This window comes from Marmota marmota, unplaced genomic scaffold, assembly GCF_001458135.2.
Source record: "Marmota marmota marmota unplaced genomic scaffold, marMar, whole genome shotgun sequence".
In the NCBI taxonomy this organism is placed as follows: Eukaryota; Metazoa; Chordata; class Mammalia; order Rodentia; family Sciuridae; genus Marmota; species Marmota marmota.
Genome location: NW_026000037.1, coordinates 52,637,745 through 52,658,357, shown reverse-complemented (window position 1 = coordinate 52,658,357; position 20,613 = coordinate 52,637,745). Strand labels below are relative to the sequence as shown.

Sequence of the window (20,613 nt, the reverse complement as noted above, 5' to 3'; positions counted from 1 at the left end):
TACTCACTTTTAGAAAATGCCTAGAACCTAATAAGTAATCTAATAAACATTTACATAACATAATTTCTTCACACTTTAGGAAGTGTGCAAAGACCTTAAATGGTAATGTTTGCAGCACTATGGAGTACATCATGCCAATGTCAAGTGTAAAGTGTAAAGAAAAGGGGAATCCATTCTGGATACCATATAAGGGGATTTCATCATAGATTGTAGTCATAAGTAGACTTCATCACAGACAACTATATTGCAAAGTGATTTTGCCATAAAGTAAATATGAAATGAGCCCTGAGTCAAGATTTTTAAAACTATGATTCAAGAAATGCAGATTCAACACTATTCAAAAAAAAAAAAGGCATAGAGGCTTTTTTTTTTTTTTTTTTTGGTACTGGGGAATTGAACTCAGGGGGCATTCGACCACTGAGCCACATCCCCAACCCTATTTTGAATTTTATTTAGAGACAGGGTCTCACTGAGTTGCTTAGTGCCTATGCCATCAAAGGAGCTTAGGCTCTGGAGTAGCAAAAAACAAAAGATGGCACATTTCTGTTATTTTTAACTACTAAGACTTTGGTCATATTACTTACCACCAGTTTATTTGTATATCAAATGAGTATGTAGACTCTGATTTTACATTTTGTAGTAAACATAAGTAGTGCATCTAAAACAACATATGACTCGCAGCAGATCATTAATATGTTAGGTTCTCTTATTATGTGAAAAAGAAAAAAAGGAATGTGTTAGGATATTTAAAATTTAAAAGAAATTATCTCCACTATTCACTTACAAATAACTTTATTGCATGGAATTTCTTTTTAAGAGATATTTCCTTTATATCTTCTTCATGAGTATTAACTATAGAATTCATATGAATTGTTAATATGGTACCCATTGCTTTTTTCCCCCATTTTTTATTGTAACATATTTCATGAATCCTTAATAGAAAAAGAGTGGGCAAATGAAGGAGACCCAGCAAATCAAAGGACCTCATATCTTGGTCCCAGTGATTGGTTTACTAGAGCCATGCTAGGGTTGCCAGTCACAGGCCAGGTGGTCTAATGGAAGGAATCACACACAGGACTAGTTACAAAGGTTTTTGAAAGAGCTGTGATTCCAAACAAAGCTGGGAAATCCAAGAAATCCAAAAATCCAATAATACAAAGATGCTGTCAGCCCTCGGGTTGGAGGAACAAAGGAAATGATTTAAGTTCTGGATTCAAGAGCCTGTGCTGCTGCTGGTAGCCAGATCTCTGAGGGCTGGGACCACAACAGCAGCACCATTACAGCAAGGACTGGACCAGAGAGTACATGAAGCAGTTACTGGAAAAACCACTAAGTCATGGATGAGTGGGTGGGAATATTCTGGTGTATTCTTTCCTCCTACTCTCCAGTGTTCCACCAGAGTTTTTTATTTGCTGAGCCCAGTAGGCAAACTAATAGACATGAAAGTTGGGAAATAAAATACTCAAGAGATTGGATCTGAGCACAAATGAACACACAGGATAAAAGGTAGAGTCAGGGGTGGAAGAGATTCATTTTTGCCTTTAAAAATATAGTGCAATGGACTGGGGTCGGGTGTATAGCTCAGTTGGTAGAGTGCTTGCCTTGCATGCATAAGGTCCTGGGTTCAATCCCCAGCACCACAAAAACAAACAAACAAAAAAGAACACAGCGCAAGAAGGATGCTTATATCTATAAGCAAACAGATATTGTCCTCAGATCATCTGGGAAACTCATGATTCCTTATACACCAGGGGAAAAAAAATGACTATCTCCCATAGTGAAAAGAGATCCATGTTACACCATGTCACAGTAAACAGGGGGAGTACTGAAGTGGTTGTGTGACAGACATACAAATCCTTTTTTTTGCTAAACATGACTTCACCCATAAATCTCAGTTACATGACCTAAGAGAATCTCCTTTTATTTAAGTTAGATTACAAAGGTTTTTGTCATTTGCAATACAAAGTTTGAACTAACATATAGCCATGACCATTAACTTTGAATATTTAAAAGGGGTTCCAGGACAAGTGCTAAGTATTATCAGTAAAGGAAATGAAATTAAGTAATTGACTTAGTTATGTGTTAGCAGTAAGAGAAACTAGTGGACATGGTTATGTTGACAGATCTTGGTTGGCTATAATACTAAATAAATTCTCTTTTATCTCAAATAGGTAATTTAATTTTTTTTAAAAATCCAGTATATAGGAAAGTTATTTTTCCTAGTTTTTGTTTGTTTGCTTAAGACAGAAGAGTCATTTGTATTCTTTGATTCATGTCTGGTAATCAGACCACAAAAAGGAATGTAGAGCAATACTACATGGAGACTATCGAAACAAAAATTCACCACAATGTGATAAAAGTGGCTATAAAATTAATCTGGAGGTACAGAATGAGAGATGGTAAACGAAGCAGCATTGTTCTCTTTTATCCTACACCTCAACAAATAAAGAGATTTAATAAAATATAAAGTAATAGATGACTTATCATTTAACCCATTCTGAAAGTATCCCGATGAAACTGACACAGGTGCATTCAAATAGGTTGCAAATCATAACCTAGACTTTATATATCCTTTATATATTTTTCCATATACCTTTGAAAATGTATATAATTTTTCAAATGCTATAATCATTCACTTATTGCTTTTCTCAAAAGAATAGACCTCTAAAAACACAGTAATTATTACAAAGTTACAACAAGTGGTTTATTTGTAGATCAACTGAAGTTTGCATAGCAGCACTAGGTCTGGGTGATGAGACAAAATGGCTTAAACCACAGGCAAAATAGGCAAAGGAGACCCAATCAGTCAGCGCTTCAATGTGTCCATCTGGTTTGAACCCTAATATTTGTAACTTTTCATAGCAATGCTTTTACTATATCTTCTTATGACTCTCCAGTGAAGTAGAAAAAGAGAAATCGATGGGTTTTACTTCATCAGATAGAAATTCTTGGAAACCAATATTAATTAGAAGTTTTTGTTCATTTTGAAACCTAAAACTGAGAGTCATATATTTCTTGTAAGTAAATTCTTTCATTTGAAGAATAAACTTATAACCCCCAAATCTCTCAAAACCTATCTCTATTTAATGATGTACTCTCTCCAGGTGGAATTTCCCTGGACAGGAGAATTCATTTTTCTCCAGTCTACAATGTAGCACTTAAAAATTATACTTCAACATTATTTCATGTCTACTAGTCTGAAGTTCGCAGGGAGAGTGTAAATTCCTCAAGCCAAGAGCAAACTGCTCACTCAGCCCATGTGGGGCAGTATCTTTGTGCATTCTTCAACACTCCGTGTGTCCCAGTGATTCTCTTATGAACAGAGATTATTAATAGACTCTTGGTAAATGCAAAGAATTTATATTCCTTTAGCTGTGGGACCTATTAAAAGCAGGGACATGAGAGTTTCAGCATTTAACAAAATAAATTCCAATGGCAATCAGCATAAATGGGTTAAACTTGATCAGAATCTCAATCTCTATCAATTCCAGTGGTATTTTCTTCTAATTAATATTAATGTAGATGAGAACTAAAAAAAAAACACTTTTATTCCAGGCGGGAAGCTTTTTTTTTTTTTTAACTTTAGTGAAAGACTTCATAAATGCTTATCTGCTATATGGCATGAAATAGAATAATTATTTTTAATCTTCTTGTGGAATTTATAGCATATACCATGCTGTAGTGGTTATGTAGTATAGTATGAACTGTGGAGTTTAAGCTGATTTTAAAATCCAGATTCGGCATTTTCAAGCTGTGTGAACTTAGGCAGTTTGCTTATCCTTTTGCTTTTCAAAATATTCTTTAGCTTATCATATTAATAAGTTAAAAGTAAGATTCTCTTGGGGCCAGTGTTGTAGCTCAATGGTAGAGTACTTGCCTCGAATGCATGAGGCCGTGGGTTCGATCCTCAGCATCACACAAACAAATAAAAAATAAAGATATTGTGTCCATCTACAACTAAAAAAATATTATTTACATTCCATTGCCATTATTTCTTCCAAAACAAAGTCCTTAAAGTTGGGATTAATACCCTTTATTATTTGGATGTGAGACAATGCAGGAAATTTCAGAGGAAAAATGATTGAGTTGTAAGAGTCTTAACACAATCGGTGAATTAATCCCTGGTGAGATTAATTTAAGTGGTAGTGTCTGATTGGAGAAGGTGGGAATTGGGGTGTGGCTATGAGGTATATATTTGTATCTGGCAAGTGGAGTCTTTCTCTGTTTGTGGATCTCTGTGATGTGAGTTGCTTTCCTCTGCTATACCCTCCAGTCATGGTGTTCAGCCTCACCTCGAGCCCAGAGGAATGGAGCCAGCCATCTATGAACTAAGACCTCTAAAACTGTGAGCCCTCAAATAAACTCTCCTCCTCTAAAATTGTGCTGGTGGGGTTCTTTAATGGCAGCAGCCAAAAAGCTTACTCCAAACTCTGTCACCTCTGTCATTAAGATTTACAGTACACACATTTTCAAAAATGTAAAAGTTTAAGGCATTACAACACATTTCAAGATGAAATGTATGTATGTGTGTGTGTTTAAATCTATTTCATAAACTATAAATACAGTTTAAAAGAATTTTATCAATGTAATTTAAAATATATGTATTTTCATCTTGCCATATTTTCACTAACATTCATCCAGTGATGGTATAAAATACATAATAATTCATGCACCTGAAGTCTCCAAATGTCAAAATTAATAAGGTCCACTACAGAATAAGTCTCACCATTAGAAATAGCTAGTCTCACCACAGCCAATAGAACCCATTACAGAAGTATTTAGTGCACGCTGTTTATCAATGGTTACCAGCTTTCACAGTGTTTCGAAAACTGTTTTGAGTTTGGGTGTTAAGGTTCTTTTTTATTTTATACGTGTTCTTTATTTTGGGGGGCAGATTTTTCAGATTTTCATTATGTTAATTTTTCAAGATGTTAAGATCTTTATAAGGATCTTAAAGCAACTTAATAGTTGGTTATTTAAATCATTTCATAAAATTCAAATTCTCAGAATTGTAAATTATGTAAATCAATTTCTGTTGCTGCTCCACGTTATATTTGTGAGATAAGATAAAAGCAAATGCAATAAATTGGGAATCTATTTCAATTTTAACTCACAGAGAATACATTCCTACCTGGAAATTAAATTTCATTAAAATAAAATGCCTGTCCAAGTTTTTATGTGTTTGTCTTTGCTTGAAAAGCAAACATTTACCTTTTGTTGAATTTATTAAGATTGCTTTTTCTTTGTCACTTTTAACCTTTATTCTAGTTTATGCCAGATCATAGTAATTTAGACTGTAAAACACATTGTTCAATAATTCTGTGGCCCTAAAATATTCTCAGTTTATTCCAAAATTCCTCAGGCAAAAAAAAAAAAAAAAGGTGACATAAAGACATATACTTTCCAGGATGAAAGGGTCAAGGGTTAAATAGCAGCAGCCGGTTCAGAAATCACACCAACTGGCTCTTTTTGTTTCTGAACTTGTTTGTTTTTAAGCAGGACCTTTGCATTCACATGCACACAAATGTACTTCCCTGAAGCTGTCAGAAAGCACCAGAATGCCAGATTGCACAATGAATGTTAAATTCTTTTGAGAAACACAAGGACATTTGCTTCAGAAAATGACATCATCATCATCATAAACAATAAATAAATAATTAAATAAATAAATAAATAAATAAAGCCAGTCAATCTCTGGTATTCAAACCAAAGCCAGAAGATTATGGTACTCTGAAGATGGCTAGCAGAATTTTAATCATCTAAATTCATTTGGATTAATTTTTCAAGCCACGACATTTTGCAACTGGTCAATCCTTTATCTATTGTTTGGTTCCATTCTTAGATGACCCCAAAAGTAAGTATGTGATTCTCTATCTAGAGGTCTATAAAATGTGAACACTCTAAAATTTACATTCATTTTATAATAAATTTTACTGTCAGATAAAAATATTCTGATCACTAATGGGAAGATGTCATCTTTAATATTCAATAGCAACTTTAATTCTTGTGCTTTTTATGAAATACAGCTATAATATCAATTCTACCTATACATATTCTGAGTAAATAATAGATCTGGGAAATTGTAAAATTTTCTATGATGTATGTCAAATCTTATGAAAAACATCTAATAAAGCCTTATCTTTCAAGCGATGTGAGAAGCAGTACTGTTGAGAGCCACAGCCGAAGGGGCCCCAGCAAACTTTCAGACTGCCAGCTGATGATTGGCTCACAGCGGCCCCAGCAACATCTAGCTGATTAGCTCCTCTGCCTTGATGCTCATTGGGCTGTTTCCCTGCCCTTTCAGACCACGGAGCTGCTCACTGGGGGACTTTTTTGGCTCCGCCCATGCGACCCAGCCAATCGGCCTCAAGAGCAGGAGGATTGTGGGAGGTGGAGAGGCTTGTGGTGGTGAGAGAGGCTTGTGGGAAGCCGGTGGTGGCAGTTGGGCTCTGAGGGTTTTTCCTGAGGAGCGGTTTTGTTTGGGGTGTGTGGTTCTAAAAATAAAGTTCATTTCTTTTGACAAGTGGCTCCTGAATTGTGCCCAGCCAGACTGCTGCAAGTACCATTAACACCAAAGGACTATCTTTATATTTAGTTTTTCATGATAGCTGAGGGTTAAAACCATAACAATTGTTTTTCTTTTTTTTTTTTTTGGTACCGAAGTTGAATTAAGGGCCACTCAACCACTGAGCCACATCAGGGTCTCACTGAGTTGCTTAGTGGCTCACTGTTGCTGAGGCTGGCTTTGAACTTGTTATCCTCCTATCTCAGCCTCCCAAGCCACTGGGATTATAGGCGTGTGCCACCACAACTGGCACAATTGTTGTTTTTCTAGATTCATTGTTATAAATACAAAAAAAAAAGAATTATTTGAAATTTGGCCCAATTGTGCTGTTAAGTTTAAAGCCAAATTTAAATGATTTTTCAGGGCTTAAAACAAACAAATATAAAAGCCAACTCTGTACATAGCCAGCAAAACGGAATATAATTACTCCATTCAATCAGAAGCTGTGATTAAGTGAGTTCAATTGAAATGCAAGGTAAGTGGGTTTCTGAAGTCTTGAATTATTGAACAAGTAAGTAATGCAAGGCCTAGAGTTCAAGGGATTGAAAAAAATTACTATCTTTTTTTTTTCAGAGAGTCTATGATGCCCATTCAGCCCTCTGGCAAAAGTAGAATGTAGAAAGGTTTTTTCCTCTTAAGTTAAATGAAATAACCCTGCTGTTAAAGATTTGCAATATATACTTCACCCACCTACTTTTCACTGTAATGTATCTACATTATCACAAGCAGCATTATGTCACCAAGATCAACCAATTTCCTTCATGGAAATGCAAAACAACATGTTTTCTGTAAGATATTTCCATCAATGTCAGTGACATACATAGAGTCTCAACAGTCTGCCTTGTCACTTACAGAAATGAGAAGTAAAATGTTCTTTCACACTCAAATTGAATTCTGTGCCACCTGTTTCACTGAGCTCATTGACTGTTCATAAACCCATCATTGGCACTATCCTAAAGCCAGGGCATGCTAACACTTTCACCAGAAACCAACTGGAAAAACAAAACCAAAAAAAAAAAAAAAAGCAATAAGAGATGAGATGCCATTTACCCTTACCAAAAGATAGACTATTCTAGTTCTAAGAGGAGCTGGCATAAAAGACACACCATGCCTTTCGCTTGATGATCTGGGTCCCTGTACTTAGTAGTCAGGCATGTCACTGAACCATCAGACACCTGCATGGTCTAGAAGAAAGGCAGACTCTAGGGATCTACATTAAAGTCCTCTGCCACCAGCTCATATTTTGATTCTTGTCAGGGTATTCTCCCTGGGCCTTATTCTCCACATCTGTAAAATAATGAAATCAGCTGAGATACTCTTGAGGGCCTTGCTAGTCCTAACATTGTTTGAATTAAAAATGAGGTTGGACTCTTATGGTTGTTTTTGTCTTTTTTATGATTTGTCTAGAGTCATATTGTGTATTTGACCCCTTAAAGAAACGAACATGGGTTTTCTTCTTCAATTTGTCCAACTTTGCAAAACAATTAATGAGGTTTTGTATCTGAGATCAAGTAAGCAGAGCCCACAGTGACAAATGTCCTCTGTAGGTCACATTTTTCCACCTCTTCTTCTTTACCCTTCCTTTCCACTGTTTATCCCCAGTCATGGCTCTGATCACAGACTTATTTCAAGTTGCTCAATGATGCAATCACATTCTTTTACAGACACGTATCAGCAACTGTTTCCCTTAAAACCCTTGAAAATTCACAAAGAAAAAGCGCATTAACAGCACTGCTGGAAAAGACTCATCAAACTTTGCAGCTGCCAATTATTTCTCCACTGACTACACTGGATATGTGTCTTTGCCTCAGTGGACTATAGCAATGGTGATAAAACAGAATACTTAGGATCACATATCAAAATAGTTATTAAAAAATAAAACCCCTCTCCACTAGAACTTTTACTCTTCCACAGACCTGTTCAGGTATTCTGCCTAACCTATAATATTTCAACTCCTCTAAACCATCAGAACAACAGTGTCATCAGGAAAACCTCTTGAGTCACTTCTGTAAGATCTGGTGATGTTTAAATGAACATTATAGGTACTTTGTGAACTCACAAGCTATAGAAATCAATAGATATCTTGCATAGAGAAGTCTAGCAATTGATTTTTCCAGGAGAGAACCAATTTGTAACTTTAGAAAAGGCATAGACACCAAGGAGTCTGGAAGCATGCTGAAGATTACAAAAAAAAAAAAAAAAGAAAAAGAAAAAAAGCACAAGGGTGTGGAAAATGCTGCACTGTACTAGATGAGGTGGTACCTCAAAGAAATGGGGCCTTAGATTGATGGTGCTTTTCAGGAGTGGTTAAAAGGGGGAAAAAAAGATTGAGAAACGCTAGGCAGCTCCTGCTAGTGCTCTGGGGTTTAGAAAAGGATTCTTCAAAGTACATAGAAAGGGCATCATTACAGTGTTCCCAAGGGTGTTGAATTTAAATGTAGACTATTGCTTTCTTAAGGATAAGAACATCCAGTGCACTCATTCTTTTTGGGGGGTGTGGGAGGAGACCAGAGATTGAACACAGGGTCTCACTGAGTTCCTTAGTACCTCGCTTTTGCTGAGGCTAGCTTTGAACTCACAATCCTCCTGCCTCAGTCTATCAAGCCACGGGAATTACAGGCATGTGCCATCAAGCCAGGCAGTGAGTGTACTCATTTTTTCCAGCTGTTAAGAATTGTCTGACATTAATGTGCTCACTCAGTAAAGAACTCTAACATGCATACCTTCTAGGTGCTGCAGGTGACAGTAAAATGTAAAAAGCTGTATCAGTGTCCTCTACAACATTACAATCACTTAGAAGGTGTGGAAAGGCTAGAAGCAAACCTCAAATTAAATGTATCTCCCCCAAATCCAGGGTCTGGTTATAATTTTGTGTAACTGGAGAATTTTGTCCTCAAAATAGCTATTACCTTCTCTCTCCCCTGCCAAGTATTCCTTTATCTCCTCATTATTTTTTACATTAAAAATGGTTTTTATTTTAAAAGTCACTTTAAGCTGGTACACCTGTAATCCCAGCAGAGCAGCAGACTGAGGCAGGAGGATCATGAGTTCAAAGCCAACCTCAGCAAAGGCGAGGTGTTAAGCAGCTCACAGAGTCCCTGTCTCTCAATAAAATACAAAATAGGGCTGGGGATGTGGCATAGTGGTTAAGTGTCCCTGAGTTCAATCCCTGGTACCAAAAAAAAAAAAAAAAAGTGACTTTAGTCACGAGATTAAATAATGCAAAGGCTAAACATTCTTATAAAATTTTATCTATTTTGAATTCTAAATTCTTCTAACTGATGGAGAATTTATAAATTTGAATTCTAAATTCTTCTAACAATGATGGAGAATTTATAAATTCAAAAAATTTCAAATTCTTGGGGAGAGAAGGAAGAGAGATTAAAAAATGTAGTTTTAATAGTTAGAATCACAGTACATAAATGTTAGTGTGAATTTTAAAAGGATGTTTTTGGTGAGTTTAAAATTCCCAAATCTGGGTTAGGGATATAGCTCAGTTGGTAGAGTGCTTGCCTACATGCACAAGGCCCTGGGTTCAATCCCTAGCACCAAAAAAAAAAAAAAAAAAAAAAAAACCCACTATCCTATTGTGAAAATTACATCTCTTAAATTATATCCATTTGTGTTGAATAATTTTAACCTTTACTTATGGAGTGCAACTTTAAAAGGGAGTTTATAATTTATGGGTTTCACTGACTTTGTTTAGTTTTGCTTTAAGTGTTAACTCTTCTAAAAAATAACTTTGAGATCCCCCTCCCTTAATGATTGAAGTTGAATGGACACAGAGCTATAGGAATGGGTTCACCTGTAGAAAACCTTCATATGTGCATCTTTTGCCAGGAATGCAATGTGAGAATTAGTCAAATTAAAAATTAGACCATGCCATATGAACTTAAGTAATTTGGTTCATTAACTACTAAAGTATGTATGTGAAGAAAGCTGCCCATATTCCAGTGCATGAACTTGGCCTTGAATCTGTTTTACTTGTGTAGAGAGACAACTATAGAAGTTTATAGCTTTCAAGGCCTGGATTTCAAAAGCAGCGTTCTTTTTAAAACAAAAGTCATTTTCTCACCTTAGTGTAGGAGAACATGTGCCTAGCATACAGGAGGACCTGGGTCTGATCTCCACACTGCAAAAAAGAAAATCATTTTTCTTGCCTAGGAAATGGATGTGTTGTGTTCCCACTGCAGATATTTCACAACTCATTGACCAATATCAAATGCTCTAAATGGCTCAATTGATTTGATTTCCAAAAATGGCTTTCTCAGAAAACTGAAGATGCATGCTAAATTATTTTCAGTTGCTATCTGCTTACCTCTGATTGGCCTCAATTCTGCCTCCTGTATAATCATTCCATAGAGATGAACAGAAGTTTATTCTGGTTTTCAGATGGATGTTAGGTACAAGTCTCATAGGCTTCTCAAAACATTTTTTATTCATTAATTAGCACTTTTTTTTTTTGGTGGTGCTGAGGATTGAACCAGGCCCTTGTGCATGCAAGGCAGTCACTCTACCAACTGAGTTATATCCCCAGCCCTCAGAAGTATATTCTGCAGTTTAATTAATCAGAGTGATATTTGCAAATATGTTTGGTCTGATGAAGTTGGGAGAAGATATATGCCAGTGGATAAATCTAAAGTCACCAAGAGTTGACCATTCAGTACAATTTATAGCACAACATGAAAATACAACTTTAGATACTCACGGGTAAAATGACTAGACGTGGATGGATTGACACTATCAACACGCTCAGCACTGTCACAGCTAAAAACATCATCATCTGATTCCTGTACAGAGGAGCAGGGAGAGGAGCCGTCAACTTCTTCAAACTTCCCCTTTAAAATTCCACTCATAGCTGCAGTGCTGTCACATGTACCTGTAAGAGGAACAGGAGCAACAGAGCATTCAAGTACTTGACCGCTGATTGCATAGTCAAGGTCTTAAAGCCTTTTTTAGGGACTGTAATTTTCTTCTTCTTCTTCTTCTTTTTTTTTTTTTTTTTAACCACATGAACCACACTATCATATCCCTGCAGAAAACTATTCTTCCCATAATGTTGGGAAGCACCAAAAATAATTCTACCCTGATGCATTCTTCTTTTCATTGTCATTCTAGTAGCATGACTTAGAAGAAAAAAGGAAAAATTAAGCATGTGGAATAAGAGTGCTACATAAGGAAATATGCCTCGGTGTTTTGAAATGTCAAAACAGGAGTCAAATACATTTATTTGATTTGCTCTAGTAAATCATGTACAGTCATTGACAGAGCCAGAGTTCAGAATGAAATAGATCACTCACTTGCATGCTGTCATATCCAGAGCATACTGATTAGGGTATATCTCTCCTGCTGTGGATTTCTTTTTTCTTGGGTACAAAGGCATCTACTTTCCTGGGGCTCTTTGTCCATCAAAAATCAAATTGGTTGCTAGGGATGGCTATACCTGCAGAATTTAGATGCCTTATCATGTTTCCAGTCAATTCAGCAGAGCTACGGGGAATACTCAAGTCCAATGCCAAAGAGGTTGGCTGAATAGATTTTATACATGGAAAATCACAGTCCCTAAATCTTTTGCTGGATAAAACATTAATTTAAGCCTTTTCACTGTATCAACATGGTCAGTGAAAGCCGATCAGATGTAGCCAGATGCATTTTTGAAAACTTCTTAGTGTCACATTAGATGAATCATTAAACCTCTTGAAAAAAAGAATTCTTCATAGTTACAGAGGAACAGTTAGAGTGATCAGAGGGTTGCAAACATAAATTCCTACAGAGGCAAGAAACCTCAACAAGTAAATTGGGTCTAATGGAATAAAATCTTGAGTCCTCTTAGTCTTCTCTTTTATGTACTATTATTTGTAAAAAAAAAAAAAAAAAAAAAACTCTTGACGGTTTAGATATGAGGTGTCCCACAAAAGCTCACATGTAAGACAATGTAAGAAGGTTTAAAGGTGAAATGATTGGCTAATGAAAGCTTTTACCTAATCATTGAATCAGTCCTCTGATAGTGATTAACTGGGTAATAACTGCAGGCAGGTAGAATGAGGCTGGAGAAGGTGGGTCATTGAATGCATGCCTTTGGGGTATATATTTCGTCCTTGATGAGAGAAGAAGTCTCTCTCTGCTTCCAAATGGCCACGCACTGAGCTGCTTTTCTCTGCCACACACTGCTGCCATGATGTTCTGTCTCATCTCAGACCCCGAGGAATGGAATCAGCCAACTATGGACAGATGGCTCTGAATCTGTGAACCCCAAATAAACTTTTTCTCCTTGAAACTGTTCTTTTCAGGTCTTTTGGTCACAGCATAAAAAATACTGACTAAAAGAGGCTCCAAGAAATACTTCTTAACCCAAAGGAAAATAACAGCAGAGCACAATAGTAAATGGCCTCATAATCAAGGAGACCATAGGTGGTACACAGTGTGAACTGTGCAGAACTGGGGAATGCAGGCACAGGCCCTGGGAAAGGCCACTACAGAGATCGGGGTCATTTTGGCTCCATGCTTTCCTAGTTAAATCCACTTTAAACTTGGCCAGTGCCCCATAGTTTTAGAAGCAGTCCTTTATACCCTTAGGTTTCATATTCTGCATTCATCTTTCCCTCATTATTTTGGTTTACAAAGTTATAGGAGCAATTTTTAGATTACACTGTAGTGTAATTTCCAACATGGACTGGTTCTAATAGATGGACAAAAAAAAAAAAAAGACTTACCTCTGTGACTTGGAGAGGTAACAGACTAGGGAATCAACATTCTCTTGCCCATTCATTCAACACACTTTGACTAGAGATGCATTGATTGAGAGAACCAATTTGCCTTCCAGAAAAAAATACCTGCACATTATATGCTGCCATCAAACCTGAGCATGGCAGTTCTATCCATGCCTTCTGAGCAGTTAAGCAAGCTTCAAATCTAACTCGAGTGAATTTTTTTTTTAAAGGTAGTACCTTTAGGACTGACCACTGGCCACCCTCCTTGTGCCCCTCACAGACCTATGGTCTCCCTTAATTTTAGGGACTACATTCTTTGGACTCTTTTGCTCCAGATTCTTCTGCTGACTATCCTGCTGTTTTTGTATTTCCTATTTCCTCACACTCCCAGCTGGCACGTGGATTTGGCTCTCAACAGACCTGCCTTTACCTTACAGCATCCTAAACAACAACACTTTGCTTTGCTTTGTTTCATTTTTTTCCCCCAGAGAATTCGAGTGTCCTTCTTGGTCATTTATGTCATTTTATAGGAAAAAGAACTTTGACCTTTGTTTATAGGCCTTTCATTATTAAGTAAACATCATGTTCCAGGGACTATTTAACTTGTTAGGGAAAGATAAAGAAGCAATGTATTCAAAAATTCCTTATTCCAATGGTGCTGACTTACTTGTTGGAATAGGGGTAGATAAACAGTAAACAGGTAAATAAATTAAATATATAATGCCCTATGGAGATAAGTGCTACAGAGAAAAATAAGCAGTTAGATGACATAATGACTATGGCCATAAAGAAGGAACATTCAATTTTTATTTCATTAGTAAGCTAATGTTACAGTGAGGAGGTAGAGACCCAGAAGAGGAAAGGAAACCAGCAATTTGGACTTTTGAGGGAAGAATGGATCAGGACAAAGAAATGGAGTGTGCTAAGACCCTGAGAGCAATGCAGTGGGTGAAGAGAGAAGGCTAGTGTCTGGAGCGAGATTGTGCAGGGCCCTTAAGGACTTGGGCTCTTTCTATAATTGAGATAGAAGCCACTACAGAATTGAAGTGATGTAGTGACAAGACCTGGCTTATATATTAGAAGGACTTCTCTTTATCTTGTTATTTCATGAGGGTTTATAATAAAGGGAAGGTGGATTTAATGGGGGAAGGAAAAGTTCTAGAAGTAAGGAAAATACCTAGGGAAGGCTTAGTAGCAAAGAGGAACAGCTAATGTCAGTAGAGCTAACCAGTCAGAGGCCTATAGAAGTCAACAGATTCCTTGAGGAGGCAGAGGACATTGAGAAAGAAACTAGACAGGGTGATAAAGTGCAATTTGGACACCTAATTTTACTCAGAACTGCTGGTCTCTATATTTGCCAATTAATTGATGGTGGAGATACATTAGATTTCAAGTAAGACCAATTCCAATATTTTCTACCAATCTGTTTCGGCAAAATAAAGGTGACAATGAAAAAGTCAGCTTTCCCTTCATCACTCCAAAGAAATACTTCTTTAAATTTGATAGAGAAAAAGCCATGGATGACAATAATCATCAAGAATTTACTTGTTGATGAGAAAATAGAGGCACAAAGTAACAAATTTACTCACATCCTTCCTAAAGTTACTTACTCAACATTTTTTTAAAAAATTAAATATACAACCACTACTTGCTACTTGCAGGTATTACAAAAATCAGACTTTGAGTTGATTTGGTTTGAAAACCAAGTGGTATCTATCTTAAAAACTGTCTTGGGGATCAAATGTGACCTTGTTTGGTTAGATGGACAATCTTGTCTTCAATTGACTTGTGGAGGTTTTAAAGGTATTGTATAAATGCTTGGAAAGACAGAAAGCAGCTGAGGTAGATTTTTTTAAATGTTGTACTATATGATTATCAGCTCTAGGAAACTATTTGGAATTGTTGCACAACAAAAATGTTCAATTGATTTCTTTACCTAATATGAAATCAATGTAAATAATTTGATTTGTTAGATTCACACACATAGACCCTGGAGGCTCTGAAGAATCTTCCACAGCCATTGAACAAAAATTGACCTATGCTTAAGTATCTGAGTAAACACAAAAATAGGAAGGAAAAAAAGCCTAGGAGACAGAGAAAGGAAAATTTTCACTCTACTTTGTTTTAACCAATCTGATTTCATTGTAATACTCTCTGGACTTATGACCAAAGTTGCCACACGTTATAATCACTTCCATTGCAACAGAGCAAGATTATACAAGGAGAAATTTAGGAGTGAGAGAGATTAAGATGTTACTCCAGTTCAGATGTCTGTAGTTACAGGTAGGAAGGAAGATGGCTAAGGGAGAAGATAGTAATGTTCTGTATTGAAGTTGTCTTGTTTCACATAATCAAGTGAAAGCAATCTTAAATAATATCAAAAACCACCCTATAAAACAGAAGGCTGTGTTTTGCTAGTATATGGCTGAAAGAAACTGTTATGAAACAGAGAGAAATACAGATGACTTGATTTATGTTTTCTAGCACCAATAATTAAAACTATTGGATGTATATTTGTTAGGAGTCAGAATCCTGCCTCAGAAATCCCTAACGAAGGCCCTTATTTCCAAAAAGTCAATGCCTTATTAGTTTTGTTTTGTTTTTGTTTTTCAAAAAACTGTACCTACTGGGAATACTATATTATTACTGATCCTATATACAATAATTGTTTGAGAAGCATATAAAATATAATCCTTAATAGTACATTTAATATGAAAATAGTTATATTATATATATTCATAAAATATACTGCTCTGATGAAACTGACCAAATTATGTTATGTGCATGTACAAATGTCATAATAAATCCCACTATAATACATAATCATAGTGCACCAATAAGAAACTTAATTTAAAAAATAGACTGCTATGATCTGAATGCTTGAATTCCTCTAAAATTCTTATGCTAAATCCTAAGCCCCAAGGTGACAGTGTTAGGAGGTGGGTATTCAGGAGATGATAAAGTCATGAGCTCAGATTAATGCCTTTAGGCTTCTAAGAGTCACCAGAAGAGACCTGTCACTGTTCTGCTGTGAGGTTACAATGAAATGAGGAGCCCTAGCCAGACACTGACTGAATCACTGGTGTCTTGATCTTGCGCTTCCATCCTCGAAAACTGTGAGAAATTAATCTCTGTTAATAAGCCACCCAGTCTATAGCATTTTCTTGTAGCACCCTAAATGGACTAAGACATAGAGCAATCAGATTTTGAGTTAAAATATTAAAATTACAGTTTAGTAAGTTTACATGAACCTAGAGATTCAAAAGGGAAAGGAGATCGCTAATATTTAAGAGTAAGAATAGAAAATGAGAAGTTACTGATTTTTATGCTTGATTTATGTTGTAATGAGAAATAAGTAAATTAACCACTGACTCAGATTATTTAATGAATATAAAAATTTAATTTACCACTTCAAAGGAAGTACTACCAGAAATGTTGGCTACACTGACCTTTCTACAAATAGAAGTGAGTTTTCTAAAAATAGTAAGTTTAGAACTTATATGTACCTCCCATAAGCCTTAAATGTTTGTGTTATCAGGCAAGTTTTACAGAATAAAATATCCTATGATTGAAATTTTATGATTGTGGGCTGAGACTCTTGAATACCCACCCAGCTGGGCACAGTGGCATATGTCTCCCAGTGGCTCGGGAGTCTGAGGCAGGAGAATCATAAGTTCAAAGCCAGCCTCAGCAACTTAGTGAGGGCCTAAGCATCTCAGTAAGACCATGTCTCTAAATAAAATAGAAAAAAAAAAAGGGCTGAGGATGTGACTCAGTGATTAAGTGCCCCTAGGTTCAATACCTGCTACAAAAAAAAAAAAAAAAAAAAAAAAAAAAAAAAAAACCTCTAAAATCTTAACTGAGAGTGAAATCAAGCCAGGTCAATATAAACAGGAATATAAATTAGGAGTGAAGGTCAGATTGTACCATTTGTTCTTTGAGAGACTGTGTGGATGGCTGCCACAGGAAGCTAGGGGAAGTGATGCCAACTCTTCCTTTTGAGGATGCCCTTATTTTGGTGGGTGGGCATGATCAGGCAGAGTTGGGGCATGAGCCCTTCTTGTCAAATGGATCCATCTCACCAAAACCCCACTTCACTTTCCCAAAAGGCTGCTGGGGCTCCCAAAGTCTCCAGAAATCTTGTTTGACCTGCAGCAACTGAGGAGGCTCGTCAAGGTATGTTTTTTTCCTCATCAAGTGACCAGGTTTTGCCAAAGGCCTACATCACGGTTCACAAAGGAATGTGAATTGTAATCAATTCATATATCATGTTAATACATGATATATGCACTTTAATAAGCTATAATTTTTCATCTGTCATGTGAAAATATCCCCTCCTCATTCAATATTTTGCAGCCCCACATGTTTTGTTCCATTTGTTTTTTGTGTTTGTTTTTAAGGCTACATGGTATTTCACTGAATACTTATGCCCAAATACTCAAAAATACTTCTGAAGGGACATATTTGGTTTTTTTCCAAGTACTTGTTATTTTAAATCACAGTATAATTAACATTTTCTTTTCTTATACATATCTCTGATTATATCTTTAGTTGAATTCCTAGATGTGGAAGTGGTGGACTTTCCAAACACATTGCTAATTTGATTGCCAGAAAGGTTCTGCCAATTTGTATTTCTTTAATGTTACGCTGGGGTAGGATTTCACAGAATTTTGCAAATACAGTGGCAATGCTATTTTTTTTTTAATTTTCGTAAATTTGACAGCTTTTCAAAATAATAATCATAGTCAACACATACATGCTGCTTATTTCATGCCAACCACTGCCCTGGTACCTTTCGCAGTAGTGGGCCAGATTCTAAGATGGCCCCTGATATTCCCTGTTTCCTGCTGCACATGCCCTATACCTGTGTAACCCCAGGATTATGAAGATGCTAAGATAACACTTTTGTGGTTATGTTCATATTGTATGGCAAAAAAGGTTTTATATATGAATTAAGGTCCCCAAACCAGCGACCTGATAGTTGGGCCTATGTAGGTGGGTCTGAGCTAATCCCACGAGCTCTTTAAATCATGTCGTAGAGGTCATATACTAACGATGGCAGAAATTCAACATGAGTGATACTATCTGTGTGAAACTGGAAGGGGTTACATGACAAGGAAATGGTGCAGCCTCTAGGAACCGAGGGAAGCCCTTAGCCGAGAGCAAGGAGGAGACTGGACTGCTGGCACATCACCCTAAGGGTACTGAATTCTGTTAAAGGCAAGGATGACCACAGAGTAGGTTTTACTCCAGAGCAAAGCAGTTAAGAAAGAGCTCAGCAAAACTGACACTTTAATTCCAGCCATATGAAACCCTGAGCAAAGAATATATCCACACTGTCAGGACTTCGGTCCCACAGGACTGTAACTTAATGAATGGATGTGGTTTGCATTGTTAAGCTTATAATTATTTGTTACACAAACAAAAGAAATCTAATACAACATATAAACTCATTTAATCTTTATCACACCCACATCAGGTAGGTATTGCTATTAACATCATTTAGAGATAGAAGATGAAGCACAGAGAGGTTAGAAGATCAGGTCAATGTCACAGAGATAATTAGTCTTAGAATCTGAATTCAAACCCAGGCATTTCCAACACACTTAAAAACATGCTTTTATCAGTATATGCTTTTGAAGATCTTGACAGTGTCTCCCTGCTTGAGATACTTTTCTTTGGATACTTTGACTGAACTTTTTTCTCATATACTTAATAATTTTTTTTCAAATGGGTTTCTATGTATATGTGTGTAAGTGTCTAAGCTACTTAGTTTTCTTCTTCCTGGTAAATATTGTGTTCAGAAACATTTTATTACAGCTATAAAGAGTACCACTGGGCTTTTATTTTTATATTACCTTAGCAGAGGAATTAGGTTATGGGCAATCTTTATACCCAGAGTTTAAATGAGAATTCCTTGGAAATCACGTTCTGTTTCTTTCTTTCAGTCAATAAATTACTTTGTATAAAGTAAAATAAACAGAAAAATAAACACATCATAATAATATTACTAAGTCCTTACCTAGTGATACTAACCAAATTCTGTGAGCATGTAATCTTATTTGCACTTACAGTGACTATGAATTAAGTATTATTTCTGTTTTGTCATTGAGCAACATGAAGCACAGAATGTAAGTAACTTATGTACATGGACAAAGGTACTACCTAGCAGGGCTGGGACCAAAGCCCAGCTTCTCCTAGTCACCCCAAGACTGTTCTTCATGGCTGTGCTGCACCCTTCTATATAAAACTGCATAGGTTTCCTTGCTAATTTCTTGATAGACTGTGAGCAACTCAATGAGATCTTATTCAGAAATTCAATAAATGTTTGATAAATAACCAAGGAGTACTTGAAATGGAAACAAAGGTAAATAGAAGGCACTATATGACGACAAAGAAGCTGTTTCCAGAATTTCCTTTCTAGAGAATAGTTTAAACAAAATGGAATCAGGATATTTTATGTAATACTTTTTTGGACAGCAAATATTTTAAACAGAAGGGCACATGTTGCTGTCTATAAATTGAAAAGCAAAATAGAAAGAAAGAAAGAAAGAAAGAAAGAAAGAAAGAAAGAAAGAAAGAAAGAAAGAAAGAAAACTTGAATACATTCCTCTGATGAAGAATGCATATCTATTTAACCTACACAAAATATGAGCCACAAAATTTTAATAGGTGATAAGTGTGTGTGTGTGTGTGTGTGTGTGTGTGTGTATGTGTGTAGGTGCTAGGAAGAGGATATATAATCATATAGGTCTGGAAAATTTTTAATATTAAATATCCTTCTCCGAGAATTTCAAAATGTGCTAGTATAGTTAAAACCTTGACAAAAATGTGTCTTATTTAAATATATCCAGATTCTTCTAAACTCTTTACCATAGAAAATTTACTTCATGAAATATCCAATTTCATTTCTCAAAACTATACCCCAATTTAGAAAGTGCTTCTTTATTTTTCTATTCTGAAATTCAGACCATTGTTATTCTTTAATGATTCTGAGATTTGTTTTTACAATTCTATCACCTGTCAGCTAACTCCCCCACGATTTAATTATAGTTAATATGGAATAATAATAATAAAAAACTATCCAATTAAGAATAATTTTTTTTTCACCCACTAAAGAGGAATAATACCTGGAAAGTCATTAAAAACCTTGAGGATTGCTTTCGATCTTTCCACACTTGCCTTGTAAATTGAAAAAGATGACTATCAGAAACAACTAAAATGCATATAATGGCTTACTAAGTCCCAAATTCTGCAGTGAAGAATGCTCTCTATATATCTACCAGTATGACTTAGGTAAATTTTTACAGATAATGAATATTATAGATATGGAAACTG

General features: G+C 36.0%; 2 protein-coding genes across 6 annotated transcripts in view; one reads left to right on the top strand and one right to left on the bottom strand.

Moving 5' to 3' along the window:
- The window catches only part of LOC107136895 (sodium channel protein type 1 subunit alpha), a 939,664-nt gene that overhangs the window by 552,043 nt on the left and 367,008 nt on the right, over nucleotides 1-20,613 (top strand). The window lies entirely within an intron of this gene.
- Csrnp3 (cysteine and serine rich nuclear protein 3) overlaps nucleotides 1-20,613 on the bottom strand; it is a 189,918-nt gene that overhangs the window by 162,294 nt on the left and 7,011 nt on the right. The window contains exon 2 of the mRNA XM_048812414.1: nucleotides 11,274-11,444. The gene's annotated coding sequence lies outside the window, so the exon portion shown is untranslated. The remainder of the gene's footprint in view (nucleotides 1-11,273; nucleotides 11,445-20,613) is intronic.